The sequence below is a fragment of the Polypterus senegalus genome, chromosome 3 (assembly GCF_016835505.1).
Source record: "Polypterus senegalus isolate Bchr_013 chromosome 3, ASM1683550v1, whole genome shotgun sequence".
NCBI lineage: Eukaryota > Metazoa > Chordata > Cladistia > Polypteriformes > Polypteridae > Polypterus > Polypterus senegalus.
This window is the reverse complement of record NC_053156.1, coordinates 47,866,975-47,885,248: the sequence shown is the minus strand read 5'-3', so window position 1 is coordinate 47,885,248 and position 18,274 is coordinate 47,866,975. Positions and strand designations below refer to the sequence as shown.

Here is an 18,274-nt window from a genome sequence, read left to right as displayed (position 1 = left end):
TACCATGTGAATTTGCTGAAACTGTGGGAGGGCAGGGATCCTAATCCCTCCTCTGGACAGACTCGTTCCTAATTTGCCCAGAAAATGACCCTTAATTTCAGCACAGATTTGACACCTAAACCATGACAACACCTTGAAGCAGCCTTCTCGTTTGTCCTGGAAGTGTTGAATGAACGACCAGGATGAACCTCTCTGACTGTGCATGACATCATCACCAAACCAGGGGTTGTCATCTGAGAATGCCCTCACCACCTCCCAGAGGCAAAACTGCTAAAGTAGAACTTCATATCAGAAGAATGCTAGATCTTGGTGTCACTGAGGAAAATGTTAGTCCCTGGTCTAGCTCCATCATCCTGGTCCCAAAGCCCGACAGCTGCTGGCACTTTTGAAATGACTTCTGCCAAATTAATCATTCGATGGTTATCTGATGTTGTGAGTGGATGAACTCCTCGAGCGACTCAACAAAACTCAATATCTGACAACTGCTGTCATGATGAAAGGGTACTGGCAAATGCCTTTAATGTAATCCGCAAAGAAGACCATGTTTTGTGAGAGAATAATTTGGAGGTAACAATACAGTAAGTTAAGTATTTTGGTTTGCAGTGCACATTTAAATATATAAGCATTTGTTTTAGAAATGTCAGGAAGAGAACTACTGAAGTGTTCAAATAAATAAAAGACAAGGACGTACCAGGAGAATAATTTATGTAGTACACAAAATGTATTAGGAGATGATTAAGAGATCAGCAGATGACCGGTAAACAACAAGGCTGGACAGATGTCACATATACAGAGATTTCAAGGGTAATACCTTGTTTCCCCGAAAATAAGACAGGGTCTTATATTATTTTTTTTCTCCAAAAGATGCACTAGTGCTTATTTTCAGGGGATATCTTATATTTATTCATGCACAACAATATACATGTATCCAAATACAGTCATGTCATCTTCTTCTGGAATATCGTCATAACTCTCCACATTCAAACCCCGAATTTCAGCCTGAATTTCTTGTTACTCCAGCCATTTTTAGGATCCTCCAGGATCAATGTGCGTGCTTCAATCTTTGATGAATGGTTCGATGTGGTGAAGCAAAATGCTGACCTACAAATGAATTCATGGTGCTTTGATATTCAAGCATTATATATTCCCCAAAGTAATGACACGATACGTTTTAAAAGTCTTACATACCATCTTCTGTGCCATCTTTTTTTTTTTTTTTTGCATCTTTACAAAACCATCAGAATGTACGGTGGCGTATTTGAGCCACAGAGAAAAAAAAATAAGGACATAATGAAAATGTCTATTTTGTGATTAAAGTGGAAATTTCAGCTTTAAACTTGAAATGTCCTCTTTAATCTCATACTTTACTTTATCATTAAAGTAGACCATCGTAAACGTCATCTTAAAACCAACCCAGTTGTTAAATTGCTATGTGCTTCTGGGGCTTCCTCCTGACCTGACAGCAGTGGCAAGCAGCATCGCCACATAGAACACATTAAATTTATAATATTCCAGCTCTCTGCACATTTAGAATTCTTAGATTAATACTTGATATCACTTTCATGGTGAAATACATTAAAAATATGTATGTTACATTTTACAGATAAATCATTAACTTAGTTTAAATAATGAATACTGCTAATAGTTACAAATATGGGGTGGCATGGTGGCAGAGCGGAAGTGCTGCTGTCTCACAGGGAGACACATTCCTTGTGATCGCTGCCTGGAGTTTGCATATTTTCCTGGTGGGTTTCCACAGTGTGCTCAGTTTTCCATCCAAAGACATGAAGATTTGGGAATTTGGTGAAGCTACAATGACGTTAGTGTATGTGTGTGCTTGTGTTCACCTTGCGATGAGCTGATACCCTGTCCAGGGATTTTGTTTCTGTCTTGCACCGATGCTTGCTGGAATGGGCACATCCCCGAATTGATGGATGTAATCATTAAACATCCTTTTCAGAGATATTGTGGCAAAGTGTCCTTGGAATTTAATGGATGTTTCGGGCACACGCGTCACATCGCGTGAAGTATAAACCTGGCCTTTGGCGCCTTACTTTTCAGCTGACGAGCTTGACTAGGGCTTATTTTTGGGGTAGGGCTTATATTACAGAGCAGCCTGTTAATCATGCTAGGGCTTATTTTCGGAGTAGGTCTTATTTTCGGGGAAACATGGTAGCTGAAACTAAAAGAGATAAGAAGAGCAAGAGTGTAGAAGAATAGGATTTTATTTGGATAAGTTATTTGGGTGTAAGCTAATGAACCAATCAGTGTAAATGTATGCCTTAATTAGCATTGTAGTGTAAATTCAGTTGTTTATAAAACAGACCTCTGCCCTTATTTTTTGACCATTCTGTAACAGACTGCTGTGACTTCAATTTCAGACTTCAATTTCTCAACTGAAACCTTCACCTGTGTCCTTGACCCAATACCATCAAATTTTTTCAAAGAATTATCGGGCGTGCTAATTGATAATATTCTTGACATAGTAAATTCGTCATAAGATACGGGAGTCTTCCCAGACTGTCTTAAGACTGATGTAGTTAAATCCCTACTTAAGAAAAATAATCTTGACCCCTCTGCTTTTGAAAGATTTAGACCCATCTCTAACCTGCCTTTCTTAAGTAAAATTCTAGAGAAGGTAGTCATTATTCAGTTAAATGACCACCTCAATAAACATGCTATTCTTGATAAATTTCAGTCAGGTTTCAGAACAAATCACAGCACAGAAACTGCACTCGTTAAAGTAGTAAATGACTTGCGGTTAAATGCAGAGGCCATTTATCGGTTCTCATCCTCTTAGATCTGAGTGCTGCATTTGACACCATTGATCATAATATTCTTAGAAATCGCCTTAGTCAATGGGTGGGCCTCTCTGGCAGTGTCTTAAATTGGTTTGAATCCTACCTGGCAGGGAGAAAATTCTTTGTTAGTTGTGGGAATTACAACTCAAAGACACATGATATCCGATATGGTGTTCCTCAAGGCTCTATACTGGGATCAGTGCTCTTCTCAATCTACATGCTTCCGTTAGGTCAGATTATCTCAGGGCACAACGTGAGTTACCACAGCTATGCTGATGACACACAGCTGTATTTATCAATAGCACCTGATGACTCCGACTCTTTCGATTCACTAACACAATGTCTTACTTGTATTTCTGAATGGATGAATAGTAACTTTCTCAAGCTAAATAAAGAGAAAACTGAAATCTTAGTGATTGGCAATAACAGATACAATGAGGCTATTAGAAATAAACTGGATACATTAGGATTAAAAGTCAAGACGGAGGTAAAAAGCTTAGGGTAACTGTTGACTGTAATCTGAATTTTAAATCACATATTAATCAGATCACTAAGACAGCATTTTTTCACTTAAGAAACATAGCAAAAGTTAGACCTCTTATATTACTGAAAGATAATGAGAAATTAGTTCACGCGTTTGTTTTCAGTCGACTAGATTACTGTAACACATTCCTCTCAGGTCTACCCAAAAAAGACATAAATCATTTGCAACGAGTGCAGAATGCAGCTGCTAGAATCCTAACCAGGAAAAGAAAATCTGAGCACATTTCTTCAGTTTTGATGTAACTACACTGGTTACCTGTGTCATTCAGGATTGACTTTAAAATTCTGCTTACGGTTTATAAAGCCTTAAATAATCTCGCCTCATCTTATATATCGGAATGTCTGACATCTTATATTCCAAATCGTAACTTCAGATCCTCAAATGAGTGTCTCCTTAGAATTCCAAGAGCAAAACTTAAAAGAAGTGGTGAGGCGGCCTTCTGCTGTTATGCACCTAAAATCTGGAATAGCCTGACAATAGGAATTTGCCAGGCTAATACAGTGAAGCACTTTAAAACACTGCTGAAAACACATTATTTTAACATGGCCTTCTCATAACTTCACTGTAATTTAATCCTGATACTCTGTATATCCAGTTCATTATAATAACTATTCATGGTGGCTCTAAAATCTGTACTAACCCCTACTCTCTCTTCTGTTTCTTTTTCCGGTGTCCTTTTGGCATCTACTCAAAGCACCATGATGTTCCAACAGTGATGGATTAAAAGCCAGAAGTCTGCATGACCATCATCATCAAGTCCGTCCGTGAGAACCCTAAATACAAAAAGGACTGTTTCATTTATGTTAGGTAGAATGCCCAGAGGGGACTGGGCGGTCTCGTGGCCTGGAACCCCTGCAGATTTAATTTTTTTCTCCAGCCGTCTGGAGTTTTTTGTCCTCCCTGGCCATCGGACCTTACTCTTTTTCTATGTTAACTAATGTTGTCTTATTTTATTTTCTTATTTTGTCTTTTATTTTTCTTCATTATGTAAAGCACTTTGAGCTACTTTTTTGTATGAAAATGTGCTATATAAATAAATTGACAACCGTCACCCTTACCTGTTCTTTGGTTTGATTAACTATTTAAATACTTAAGAGGTCCTACTTTAGAACAAGATTTCTGTCTTTAATATATATTTTCAAATTTAGTTTCTATCACAGTTGAGCACCTCTTGTAGCCATTCATCTGGTGGGTAGAGCGCTATGTCCCCACAATTCCTATAGTGCTGCCTACCTGGATGATCTATTCTGGTACCTGGGAGGAATACATACAGCATGTGCACAGTGTTCTCCTGGCACTAAGTGAAGCCAGTCTTCAGATCAAGATTTGGCAAATTGAGGCCAAATATTTAGGCTACTTGGTGGGCAGGAGTATGGTACAACTACAATGGTACAACTACAATGTGCCAAAGTTGGTACCACCATAAAATTGGCCCATATGAAAACTAAGTGGCAGGTCCAAGCCTTCCTGGGTTTAGCAGTGTACTACTGCCGATTTGTTGCCCATTTCTTTGAGAGGACAGTACACTTGACAGACCTACAAAGAAGCGGGCCCCTAATACGGTGGTATGGAATGCTAAAGTGGACGCCGCATTCCAGGACTTAAAACAGGCCCTTATGCCAGCGCCTGTATTGATGACTCCTGACTTTTCTCTACTTTTATTTTAAAGACTGATATTTCGGACATGGGTCTCGTGCCATGTTCAGCCAAAGAACTGATGATGTTGAACACTCCTGAGCCGGAAACTACTAGACTGGAAACCAGGTATGTTGCAGTGGAAAGAGAAGCCTTGGTGATAAAGTTGGCTATTAACCAGCTGAGGTACTAGAAAATGTGCTATATAAATAAATTGACAACCGTCACCCTTACCTGTTCTTTGGTTTGATTAACTATTTAAATACTTAAGAGGTCCTACTTTAGAACAAGATTTCTGTCTTTAATATATATTTTCAAATTTAGTTTCTATCACAGTTGAGCACCTCTTGTAGCCATTCGCATCTGGTGGGTAGAGCGCTATGTCCCCACAATTCCTATAGTGCTGCCTACCTGGATGATCTATTCTGGTACCTGGGAGGAATACATACAGCATGTGCACAGTGTTCTCCTGGCACTAAGTGAAGCCAGTCTTCAGATCAGATTTGGCAAATTGAGGCCAAATATTTAGGCTACTTGGTGGGCAGGAGTATGGTACAACTACAATGGTACAACTACAATGTGCCAAAGTTGGTACCACCATAAAATTGGCCCATATGAAAACTAAGTGGCAGGTCCAAGCCTTCCTGGGTTTAGCAGTGTACTACTGCCGATTTGTTGCCCATTTCTTTGAGAGGACAGTACACTTGACAGACCTACAAAGAAGCGGGCCCCTAATACGGTGGTATGGAATGCTAAAGTGGACGCCGCATTCCAGGACTTAAAACAGGCCCTTATGCCAGCGCCTGTATTGATGACTCCTGACTTTTCTCTACTTTTTATTTTAAAGACTGATATTTCGGACATGGGTCTCGGTGCCATGTTCAGCCAAAGAACTGATGATGTTGAACACTCCTGAGCCGGAAACTACTAGACTCGGAAACCAGGTATGTTGCAGTGGAAAGAGAAGCCTTGGTGATAAAGTTGGCTATTAACCAGCTGAGGTACTACCTCCTGGGCCATGAGTTCACTCTGGTGACTTGACCATGCAACCCTTCAGTGGATAGAGATTCACACGGAGTCAAATGTGCGGGTCACCAGATGGCTTTTGGACCTTCAGTCCTATCGGTTCAAAGTCCTCCATCGTCGCGGTTCTCTCCATACCAGTGCTCTTTCTCGGACTCATGACCTGATGGTTGAGACTGCCAATGTTTCTGGGCTGGCGGTCATGTCATGAGCATGCATATAGGGGACAGTTGAAGGGCTGTAGTGACTGCAGTTCCACCACCACACCAGGGGTTGGCATTAACACCTGTCACTCTTTCACACTCTGCAGACCGGATGATTAATGACTAGAATACCTCTGACGTCACTTCTGGTGTCTGACCGCCTTGACCCACCTATTCCTGCCTAGGGGACTGAAAGTTGAAAGCTCCACCATCTGTTTTGAATTCAAGTCTGCAGAGACGACTCCACAATAATTACATTTTTTTTTTTTACTTTTGCTGCATCCAATTTGCTGCGGGCAGGCCGTCTTGGCACCCCAACTCTTTATCATTGTCCTCTCTTTCTTTAACAATATACATAGCACAGTTAAAGTCTAACTTGCATGTGCAACACGTTGCCACTTTTTTCCATCAACATTCTAGCCTAGTGTTACCTGGATAACATTTTTCTCCATCCTTAGTAGTGATTCTAGGTGCTTGGCTAGAAGTGACCCCTGGATGGAGTTTAAAGTAGTTATACTGTGAAATCACATTTTAGACTGGAGTTGGGAGGAGAGAAAAAATGGAGAAGGCGCAAATGGAAGGAAGATACAGGGAGTGACAGATGAAGAATGATGAAAACGTAGAAAGGGAGTGCATTTATGTGGCAGGTGTGTTAAAAAGGTCAGTGAGCTGCCCCAACTAGATAGACACTGGTTCAAGAGCAGGTCCAGAGAGACTGCAGGGTTGTTGGTTTCTGATTATTTGTGCTTTTTGTTCTTCATAGCATTGGGCACAAAGCAGGAAAGGAGACTGCCTTTTGTGATTGCATGGCCCAGAGAAACATAAAAGAAGGCTAGAAAACAGGAAGGGTTATGTTTTGCTCATAACATCAAACATGACAACAACAAATAATATTATTTTGATGTCTATGCCAGATATGTCCTGCTTAAAGCAGATAGTGGTTTCATATATTAATCCCTTAATTTTTTTAGAAATCAAATGAAATGAAATGAAAAATGGATGTTATCAAATGCTATTAAATAAAAAGAGGTGACCGGGCTCACCCTGGTATATATGGGCTTATTAGCTAAATCTGGTTATGCTTAATGTGCATCACAGGCAAGGTAATGGAAACAATTACAAAAGACTAGTTAGAATACCAGCTACCCAGTAGTGGTGCATTGGCAGAGGGTCAATATGGACTTAAGAGATGCTTGATATTAAACTTTAAAAAGCAGAGATTCATGGTCAGGAGCAGATGGTTCTAGAACTGCATTATTACAGGAAATATCTCAAAATATGAAGAGGTTTAAAGTAATGGTTAGTCTTGGCAGTTGTGCTTTTGGCATGAAAATTGTGGAGGTGCCATATGAGGATTTTTTTAATGTGTGCTGACTTCTCTATTGTTAACATTAACTTACATAACTAACATTTGTCCCATTTTTGCTAATGACAGTGCTAAAATGGAAAGTTCAGATTGCACATTTGTTGCAGTGCTGTGTAAAATGTAAATAAAAACGGAATGCAATGATTTGCAAATCTGAAACCCATATTTTACTCACAATAGAACATAGAAAATGTATTAAATGTTTAAAATGAGAAATGTGCCATTTTAAGAAAATGATAATGTCATTTTGAATTTGATGGCAGCAACATGTCTCAAAAAGGTTGGGACAGGGCCATGTTTACCTCTGTGTAGCATCCCCTCTTCTTTTAACAACAGTCTGTAAACATCTGGGAACTGAGGAGACCTGTTGCTGGACTTCTGGGAGAGGAATGTTGTCCCCATCTTGTCTGATATAAGATTCTAGCTCCTCAACAGCCCTGGGTCTTCTTTGTCATATTTTCCATTTCATGATGCACCAAATGTTTTCAATTGGTGAAAGGTCTGGACTGCAGGCAGGCCAGTTCAGTGCCTGGACTCTTCTGTTTTTCCCAGTTTTCTGTGGTGGCGATCTGCGCCATCACCACCTAATCAAAGCACTGTGATGTCCTACATTGATGGATTAAAAGCCAGAAGTCTACATGACCATCATCATCAAGTCCTTCCAAGAGAACCTTAAATACAAAGAGAACTGTTTCGTTTAGGTTAGAATGCCCAGAGGGGACTGGACGGTCCTGTGGCCCGGAAACCCTGCAGATTTTATTTTTTCTCTTCAGCTGTCTGGAGTTTTTTTTTTTTTTCTGTCCTGCCTGGCCATTGGACCTTACTCTTATTCTATGTTAATTTGTGTTGTCTTATTCTAATTTTTACTTTGTCTCTTATTTCTATTTTCTTCATCATGTAAAGCACTTTGAGCTACATTATTTGTATGAAAATGTGCTATATAAATAAATGTTGTTGGTGTTGTTATGAAGCCATTCTATTGTAATAGATGCAGTATTCGGTTTGGCATTATCTTGCTGAAATATGCAAGGCCTGCCCACAAAAAGACATCATCTGGATGAGAGAACATGTTGCTCTAAAATCTGTATATACATTTCAGCATTGATGGTGCCTTTCCAGGTGTGTAAGGTGCCAATTCCATTGGCGCTAATGCACCCCCATCCCATTAGAGTTGCAGGCTTTTAAACTGAGCGCTGATCCAGATGGTACTTCCCCATTTAGTCTGGAGAATGTAGCATCAGTGTTTTCCAAAAAGAATTTCAAATTTTAATTTGTGTGACCACAGAACAGTTTTCCACTTTGCCTCGGTCCATTTTAACTGAGCTTTGGCCAAGAGAATCAGCAGCATTTCTGGACTATGTTCACATATGGCTTCTTCTTTGCATGATAGAGCTTTAAACTGCAATTGTAGATGGCAAGGCAAACTGTGTTCACAGACAATGATTTCTGGCAGTTCCTGAGCCAATGCACTGACTATCAAGACAGAATCATGCCTACTTTTAATGCAGAGCTGCCCGATGGCCTGAAGATCACGGGCATCCGATATTCATTTTCACCCTTATCCCTTCCACACAGAGGTTTCTCTAGGTTCCCGGAATCTTTTGATGATATTATGTACTATAGATAACGTGATATTCAAAGTCTTTACAATTTTAATGTTTTAATGTTGTAGAACATTATTCTGAAATTGTTCCACAATTTGTAGGCACAGATTTTTGTATATTGGTGAACATCTTTACTTCTGAGAGACTCTGCCTCTCTAAGATGCTCTTCATACCCAATCATGTTACTGAACTGTTGCCAAATAACCTAATTAGTTGAAAAATGTTCCTCCAGCTGTGAACTTTTAGTACCACTTACTTTTCCAGCCTTTTGCTGCCCCTGTCCCAACTGTTCTGAGACATGTTGCTGTCATCAAATTAAAATGAGCTAATATTTTTCATGAAATAGTAAAATGTCTCACTTTCAACATTTGATATGTTTTCTATGTTATATTATGAATAAAATATGGGTTGATAAGATTTGCAAATCATTGCATTGTTTTTATTTACATTTTATACAAGTCACAGTTGTACATACGAAATTACATTAGGTAGGGTATGGAAATTGCTTAAGAAGATAAAGTTTAGGGTTGTTATAAACATTTTAATAATAAATTACTGAGGGAATTGTATTACTTGCACAACATGTAGTGGGCTTGTGCCCTTGTAGGCTCTTAAGGCAGAAATACCTCTGAGTGTGGGAGTGCATCTTTTTTAAATTAAAGAAATAATTTACTTCATAGGTTACCACTCCATATGATCATATAATGGATAGGCAAGGAAAAAATGAAGATGGATTCAGATAAATATTAACTAAAATGTTACTTAAATATGCAGATGACAGTAAACTGGTCACTTAGCAAGTGTCAGCAGAATCCATGCGAAGGGATTAAATATTAATATGGTTGTGTGGGACTGTCTTGACATTCAAAAAGAAAAGAACACTCCTGATAACTAATATCAGTTTAGTAAGATGAAGAACAGCAAGAAAATGCAATTTTAGTTAAGGAAAACAAATAATATAACATGTACTTCTGTGGCTGATGCCTTTTTTCAAGCTGACTTAGAACCTTTAAGATACAACTGGTTCTATTTCTTTTGTTTTTCCCATTGAAGCATAAACAGGTGAAGTCAGCAGCAGGATGAACCCACAATCTCTGCACCTGAAGTCTACAGCCTTAACCATTATGCTATACTGCCTGTCACATCATATAACAAAACATTCTAAAACCAAATAAGGGTCGCTGGGGACTAAAGCCAATCCTGGCAGCATTGAATACAAAGCAGCAAACAGGACTGTACAAGGTACCGGGCCATTGCATGACCCAAAAAATAATATGCATGTTACAAATCAAATAATCTATATATATAATTCACTAAGGCAAGACAACCATGGAAAGCACGCCGGAAGGGGCGTGGATTCAGTAAGCCACCGACAAGTGAGACACCTATGGCGCACGCAGGAAGGAGCCACGCCTACCAACTCCAAGACCATTGGATACGACGACAACTCGCAGAGCCACGCCCACCAACTCAGACGCGACGGCACAGAAAAAATGGCGTCATTTATATTCGTCTGTCGTAGAGGCAACATGCAGCTCCGACCCACGCTGACTGTTCATGGAGGCATGTTTCTCGCAGAGGCCATATGTAGCATGTAAAACGGTTTGTGAGGGGTATCCCATGGGATCCTTAAAACATTCCTTCGCAACTGAGGTTAAAACACAATGAAGTAAGCAGTCTTTAAAAACCGAGTTTTCGGTTACGATGCACGGCCCACGTGCACCATAGCACACTGTTTTATACGCTACATACAGCAATTCGCATCCGTGACAAACATGCGTCTTCTTAGATGCTCCTGCACTTTGTACACACCCACCTCGCTACCTGTGCATCTGTTTCATTACCGTCTCACCTGCTTCACCAATGCAGGCCCTGCAACAGTCGAGACGCTGTCTCAGCAGCTGACCTTCTCTGTGCCTGACCGGTTCACACAGAGGCACCACACGTCCAGGCGGTGTGTGTACTTCGAGAACGAGGGTGGACGCGGCAGGACTATCTAAGAAGAGGCATGTTTGTCACGGATGTAAATCGCTGTATGCAGCATGTAAAACATTTTCCGAGGGGTTTCCCATGGTCTTAGACTCGGCGGCCGGGTCTCTGTCAGTTGCTCTTGCGACCAAGCACATGACCAGGCAGTGTGTATGCTTCGAGTGCGAGGGTGGACACGACAGGACCATCTAAGAAAAATCATGTCGCGGCTGTGAATCGCTGAATGCAGTGTGTAAAACAGTTTGTTTGTCGCAGATGTGAATCGTTGTATGCGGCATGTAGAGCAGTTTGCGAGGGGTATTCCATGGTCTTACAGTTGGTGGGCGGGTCTCTGTTAGTTGCTCTTACGAACGGGCACATGACCAGGCAGTGTGTGTGCTTCGAGAGCGTGGGTGGACGCGACAGCACCATATAAGAAGATTCATATTTGTCGCGAATGTGAATCTCTGTATGCAGCATGTAAAACGCTGTATTGTATGTTGCCCTCTCCAGAGTTATATCTTTTCATTCACCTACAGTCGTATACACAATGAAGTAAGCGGTCTTTAAAAACCGAGTTTTCCGTTACGACGCACGACCGCGTAACCATAGCAAACTGTTTTACATGCTACATACAGCAATTCACATCCACGACAAACATGCGTCTTCTTAGATGCTCCTGCACTTTGTACACACCCCCCTCCCACTTCGCTACTACCGTGGTCGGGTGTCTTGGAAAGGCAGCCAAAACCGCACAGAGCAATGAAAAGTCTACGTGAGTCACAGGTGCATCTGGACTGTGCAAAGACAACGACTCGAGTGACGAGTTGGAGGTGGGCACATGAGCAGGCAGTGCATACTGGATGAGAAATCAGCAGACTAGCATTATGGAGGGAGCGGAGTGGACGCCCTTCTCTTCCCGTTCCACCTTCCGCGCCTGAGCGCCGCACGGACGATTGTGTGTTGGTTTGTTCCATGCATTGTTACAATGTTGCTTTTCTTTCTGGTTTATTACATTACCAATTTTTCAAATGTTAATTTTCTTCCTGTGTTTAAAAATCATTAAAAGAACGGCCTGATTATGTGGTGTATGGTACGCGGCGGGTTGGCTAGTATACGGTATTTATTTATAAACATATTGTGATGTATGGCCGCCTGTTCATCCTGGCCAATACCCCCACGCTGCCAGGTGGAGCCCTCCCTGCAGTATGGAGGTGCCGCAAAGACCAGCAGGGCATTATGGACATTGGAGTCTTTATTCACAGCCCTGCTGGATATCATGGGGGCCGCCAGGAGTCGCTGCAGGGAGGCCCAGAGACTATTTGCCTTACGCCCAGGAAGTACGTCATAGTCACATGGACAAAGAGAACGATGTGCTTCCTGGGTGAAGAAAAAAGGATTTTTTATCTGACCCGGAAGTGTTCCAGTTCATATGGACAGAGAGGGTGAAACGCTTCCGGGTCGAGGAGTATAAAGGACTGTGGGAGATCCCAGACAGACGAGCTGAGTTGGGAGGCAGGGTGGCTAAGCGTCTGGGAGTTTGGAGGACTGGATTATTGTGTATTTAATTATTGGAGTATTTGGGAGTGGAGGGTGCTTTGTGCACTTATTATTATAATAAATCAATTATTTGGACTTTTATCTGGTGTCTGACGTGTGGTCTGAGGGTACAAGGGTGCGAGAAAACCCTAATCTGTCACAATATTTATACACAGTGCCTTACAAATGCATTCAGACTGATAAAGAGTTTTTAAATGTTGCTGAATTACAGAGAATACTTACATTGCACTTCATGTTTTTTATTCCAAACTTGCATGCTCCATATAATATTTAAAGATAAAATAATTTACTTGTCACTTACTTAAGAATTCAGCCCTGTGCACTCGAGTCGCTCCAATTGCTCTGACAAGTATAAAATTGCCTGACAATTGGCCTCTGGCTTGCTGTAGTCACGGTCATATTTTCTGGGTAAACAATCAAGGATGTTAAGGAATCATTCATCCCCAACTGAATCTAAAAGAGAGTAATTAAAGTCTAAAAAACATTGTAACAAATTCTGAGAAAGGCACAAAATGTTTTGAGCACTTTTGGCTTAATAATCAGGAAATGACCCAGGCAAGCTTGTGGTTATGTGAGCTGCATGTATTTATGTACTGCATACTGTCTGCATTCACTCATACTGTACATACTTGTGTGCTGTATACTGGATTTTTGTGTACTTCCCCCTTAGGAAACTTTATGTAGGGGTTCCACGTACATGTGTATCTTCATTTGTACAATATAAGCAAGAAGGTGGATGAGCTGCATGCAGTTCCAGTAGAATGTGTGCACTACATGCACTTTTGAGAGTGTTAACATCTACGTATGAAGGTACCAAATTTGTTATCTGTATAAATAAAATCATTACACCATTTGTCTCTCTTTTAAATTTTCTGGCTTCATATGATGTTATTTGTCCATTTTGCATACCAAGGACTTCATTTGAACCCTCACATCACACCTTGTCCATCTGCCAATCATGCAAAAATCACTGAATCGAATCGAATCGAATGAGATTTTGTAGGTTGCCATTGGTCCAACTTCAAATACAGGCTATATGGCATTTCAAAAAAAATCACTGGGGGGGGTTGTGAGCAAACCAAAACGGTGCATTATTCCAGGCGATTTTAATTACATTTTTAATTTATAATAAGTTGAATAAACTTCAAAGCCAGGCTAGGTGATGTTTAGAATATTTGATCATGAAGAGCAGCTGAGATTTTAGTTATGTCATTTGGAAATAGCTGAGTTGAAGTTCATAACATTTTGTATGTATTTTACTGTTCATACAACTGAAAATATAAACTTGAAGGCCTTTCAAAATGCACATTTAGAAACACGTTGGGGGGGTTTGAAAACGATTCAGATGATGGTAATGAATTTGGCCTACTGTATTGCTGAGGTTTGCCCCTCCTTATAGTGAAAGCGGATTCAAAGGGAGTAATGGCTGGATTGGGTAGCTTTGTGTTTGGTGTGATGGGGACCAACACAAAAATCATAAATCGCTCAAAAACAGTGGTGAGTACTTTCAGTAAACTTTACATTTACATTATTGCTCATGAAATTTAAAATAAGTTTCAAGGAGTTTTAAGAAATTCGATAGGGCCTTGTAACGGCTGGGCCACTCCAAAACAGATCAGTAGATGTTCATGTTACTTTGCATGCATATTATAGTTAACTCAGCTTAACATATAGAGTTGATTGGGTTTCAAATGTTTCATCAAAAATATAGGTTCAAAAGAGGGGAAAACACAAAAACACATAGTTTTGCCCAAATTACCTGCCATATCAATGATTCAATTATTTGACAAGCCAACCAGTTTATTAATATGTGATTAATCAAACATCCATCCATGTTCAAACCTGCTTATTCAGAGATGTTTCACAATGAAGCTGAAGCCGATCATCGTAAGCATCAGACACAAGGCCTGGATAGGGTGAACACACACACACACACACACACAAACACTCACTAGGACCAATATTCTATTCCTGAAAGAAAGAAATACAAAGAAGTGGTGTTGATAGTTCCAACCCAGCAAGGAGTGTCTGCAGTTAGAGTATTTAATTATACAATAAAAGAACAAATTCTTAACTCCTGACAGTACACAAATTGATAGAGAAGTAGTGTAGATGACAACCCTTGCATTTCAGCCAGCAATAACAAAAGAGTCGACACTTAAAAAACACAAATGTTTGCCTTCTTACATGAATCCATTATACAAACATACCTGGGGCAACAGCAGGTACATAAAGCTAATGTCTCTTAAGCCTATCTCTGACAAATTTTGCACAGGGGAAGAGTATATGCTGTGTTTCCTTCCTAAATTTTAACCACTTCGAAAACTTTACTTAGAGGCTGCACCTAATTGTGCCCCTACGTATTCCAAGTGGATGGATGTGCTGCAGGCAATTTCAGTAAAATGTGGGCTTGCTGCCTGCATGTGTATTCTGTATTTGTGAATATTTGCACACAGGTATTTGATATTAACGATCCCATAAACCTATATCTTTGCGTGTGCTACCTGTCTCTGTGTATAAATTACGTTTAACTGCACTCCGAAGCAACCAAAAACCGCGTCCACTTCTCTAACCGGGTTTAACACTGACTCGGAAAACAAATTGAAGCCCCGTGTATATTCTACATTATTTTCCACCTAGCCATAATAACATTTTTCGTACTGGAAGACTAAAAGGGGGGAAGTCTAGTAAACGAATGTAGTATTCAGTAGCCCCCTTACCTGTAAAACTACACAGTCGTCACCCGTGACGAAATCTACAGCGAAGACAACTCCATCGCTCTCGAGCGCCCCCACAACCAAGTTCATTTTACACACACGCCAAAGTAACTGAACGAAGACAGACAGGAGCCTGTGGAGGCAGGTCTTACACCCGGGCTCTTCGCTTTGGAGATTCGGGATCATTGTACTGTCGGGATTCGGAGGTGGCAGCGACTCACTACGGCCCTGCTATCCTGACGGAGTGATCTTCAGAGGAGATGATATGTTGATCCAGACTCGGGTAGGCAACGTGGCGTTGTGGACGCGGATGATAATGATGATGATGAATAAGGAGAAGGAGGTTGATGAGGAGGCGGTGTGATAAATGATGAGGAAAACATTGCTCTCCGCCAGTCAATTTAAGCCTTACATCGACGCTGCGTATTGGTATATTTAGAGCACGCGCTCCATGTGTCACCAGTCCTTTTCACTGCACTCAGCGGTGATACGCCATGTAAGCTTTTCTGTCATAACCGATATCTGAGTCCCTAGACGGCAGCTTGCATCCGGACGAAGTGGAGCAGCGCCTGTCATTTGCTTACTCCTCCTTCCTCGCACGAGCCGTCGTTTCCAGGACACGGCTGGCCATGGCGAACATGTGCTCGGCGGGCTGCGTGCGTGCTGTCGCGCTTGGTTTGTTCGTTCGTTAACTCGGCACGGCCATGGCTGAAGGGATTAGTCAGGGGACTCGCGGCCTCCCAGATGCTTTCCAGTGAATGAATGTCGTGTTCGTAGAGATCGTACACAGAAAAGAGAAAAACGGTAAAACGACGGAGGGCGATATATATATATATATATATATATATATATATATATATATATATATATTACCAGAATTCAAAACACTAGCCAAAAAGTCGTGACAGTAATCTGCTGGCACACTTCCAAGGTGGCAGAGACGTATATTCTTGAAGTAGAGGTTGATTCAAAGTACGTGGTGGAAAAGTTGATAAACTGAATACGTACCTCATGGGAGGAAAAAAAACTGAAATCAAGATGCTGACATTTTACAGAAAGGGTAGTGCATTCGGTCTGTCAGCCTCCTTTAGCTATGAGCAGTGTTATCGCAGCTTCTCATTCACCCCGTTTATAAATTCTGTGAGGCGTATAAGCATCAAATACGCCAGTCACAATTTTTTTTCAGAATCCCACATTGTGTGGATAATCGCTTCCTGTTTTAGTACTGTATCCCACTTTATGTTAAGCAGCATTTCCTGGTTTTTATATACATACACTTCCTCTTTTTTTTTTTTTAGAAGTTACTCATTTATTTTCTGAATCAAATTATTCCAGTAGAGTCATGGAAAGTGGAGTTTATCAGGGCATCATTGGCTATAAGACAAAAAGTAAGCCTGGATGAGGTGCCACCGCTTTACAGGGGGCATTATTCTTACACCTGGACTTGGTTCTCCAGAGCCAATCTTAAGTCAAGTGGCTTTATTGTCATACCATCTATACACGGTACTGCAGCATACAATGGTAGAAAATAACATCCTCAGGGGCGTGGTGTGGCATTCATATGAACACAGGACAAGTGCAAGACAAGTGAAGAACTATACTGTGCTATACTATAATAGGTAAAAAAAATAAATAATAAGTAATGAACAGGTAGTAATACATAAATAATAACAGTAGTACTGTAACAAATGTACTTTACATAAGTACGCTACTAGAAGCAGATCTAAGGGCAGGGGTGCAGCACAGTGTTCAGAGTTTGGTCATGCTAGGACTTGCTGCCGTTGTAGAACCTGGCAGCACTGTTTCAGAGACCACAGTACTTTCTGCAGTTTGGAAATGGTAAAAACCGACCACAGGAAGGATGGGAGCAGTCCTTCACCATGAGCATCCATGTCAGAACAGGTAATCCCACTTGAAGCTAAGCATGTTCGGACTCGGCCAGTACTTTGATGGGAGACCATTTCGCAAAAGCTTGGGTTGCTGCTGGAAGAGGTGTTGTTGAGGCTAGCAGGAGGTGCTTACCCTGTTGTCCGAATGTGGATCCCAGTGCCCCAGCACAGTGTCCCTTCACGGTGCTGCAAAAATGGCACATTCCTTTGGATGAGATGTAAAACTGAGGTCCTGACACCCTGTTGTTGTAAAAGATCCCTGGGCATCCGTATGGTTTATCCTGATGTCCTGGCTAAATTGCCCATTATGTCCTGGTCATTCTGGCCTCCTAATCATCTCCTGTCTCTGTTTGGTTAACAATCTTTCTCACCTCTACACATAACTAATGTGTAGTGAGCGTACTGGCATAAAGAAGTCTACCGTCGCATCATCCAGTTGAATACTGCGCATTGGTGATAAGTGTAAAGCGCTTATGTAAGTGTAAATGCACTGTCTTCTTTGTCACAATCCTATAGGCTTTGCAGATGCAACACTTCATAACGATGATCATTTTTACTGTGTGGAATATCCATTGTAGGACCTTATGGATGGAGACCCTGCAGTTCTCCAACCAGACAGTGATTCAGCTGGTTAGGACACTCGCAATGGTTTCCTTATAGAATATGGAGAGAATGGGGGAGCTAGAATTGCCTCTTTCAGCCGCCATAGGAAGTGAAGATGCTGCTGCACCTTCTTGGCTATGGAAGTGGTGTTAAATGACCAAGTAAGATAAGTTATCAGGTGCACACCAAGAAATCTGGTGCACTTAACCAGTTCCACTGCAGAGCCCTTGATGTGCAGTTTGGTGTGCACAGCATGGGCCTTCCTAAAATCAACAGTCATCTTTTTTGTCTTGTCCATATTAAGAGACAGACTGTTGCACTTGCACTAGTCTCAGAAACTGTATTCTGCCCGACAGATAGT

At 41.1% G+C, this 18,274-nt stretch overlaps 1 protein-coding gene across 3 annotated transcripts in view; it reads left to right on the top strand.

The window, feature by feature from the left end:
• The first annotated feature begins 15,517 nt into the window (after nt 1-15,517).
• LOC120525115 (probable cation-transporting ATPase 13A3) overlaps nt 15,518-18,274 on the top strand; it is a 127,905-nt gene continuing 125,148 nt past the window's right edge. For all 3 annotated transcript variants that reach the window (XM_039747137.1, XM_039747139.1, XM_039747136.1), the window contains exon 1: nt 15,518-15,704. The gene's annotated coding sequence lies outside the window, so the exon portion shown is untranslated. The remainder of the gene's footprint in view (nt 15,705-18,274) is intronic.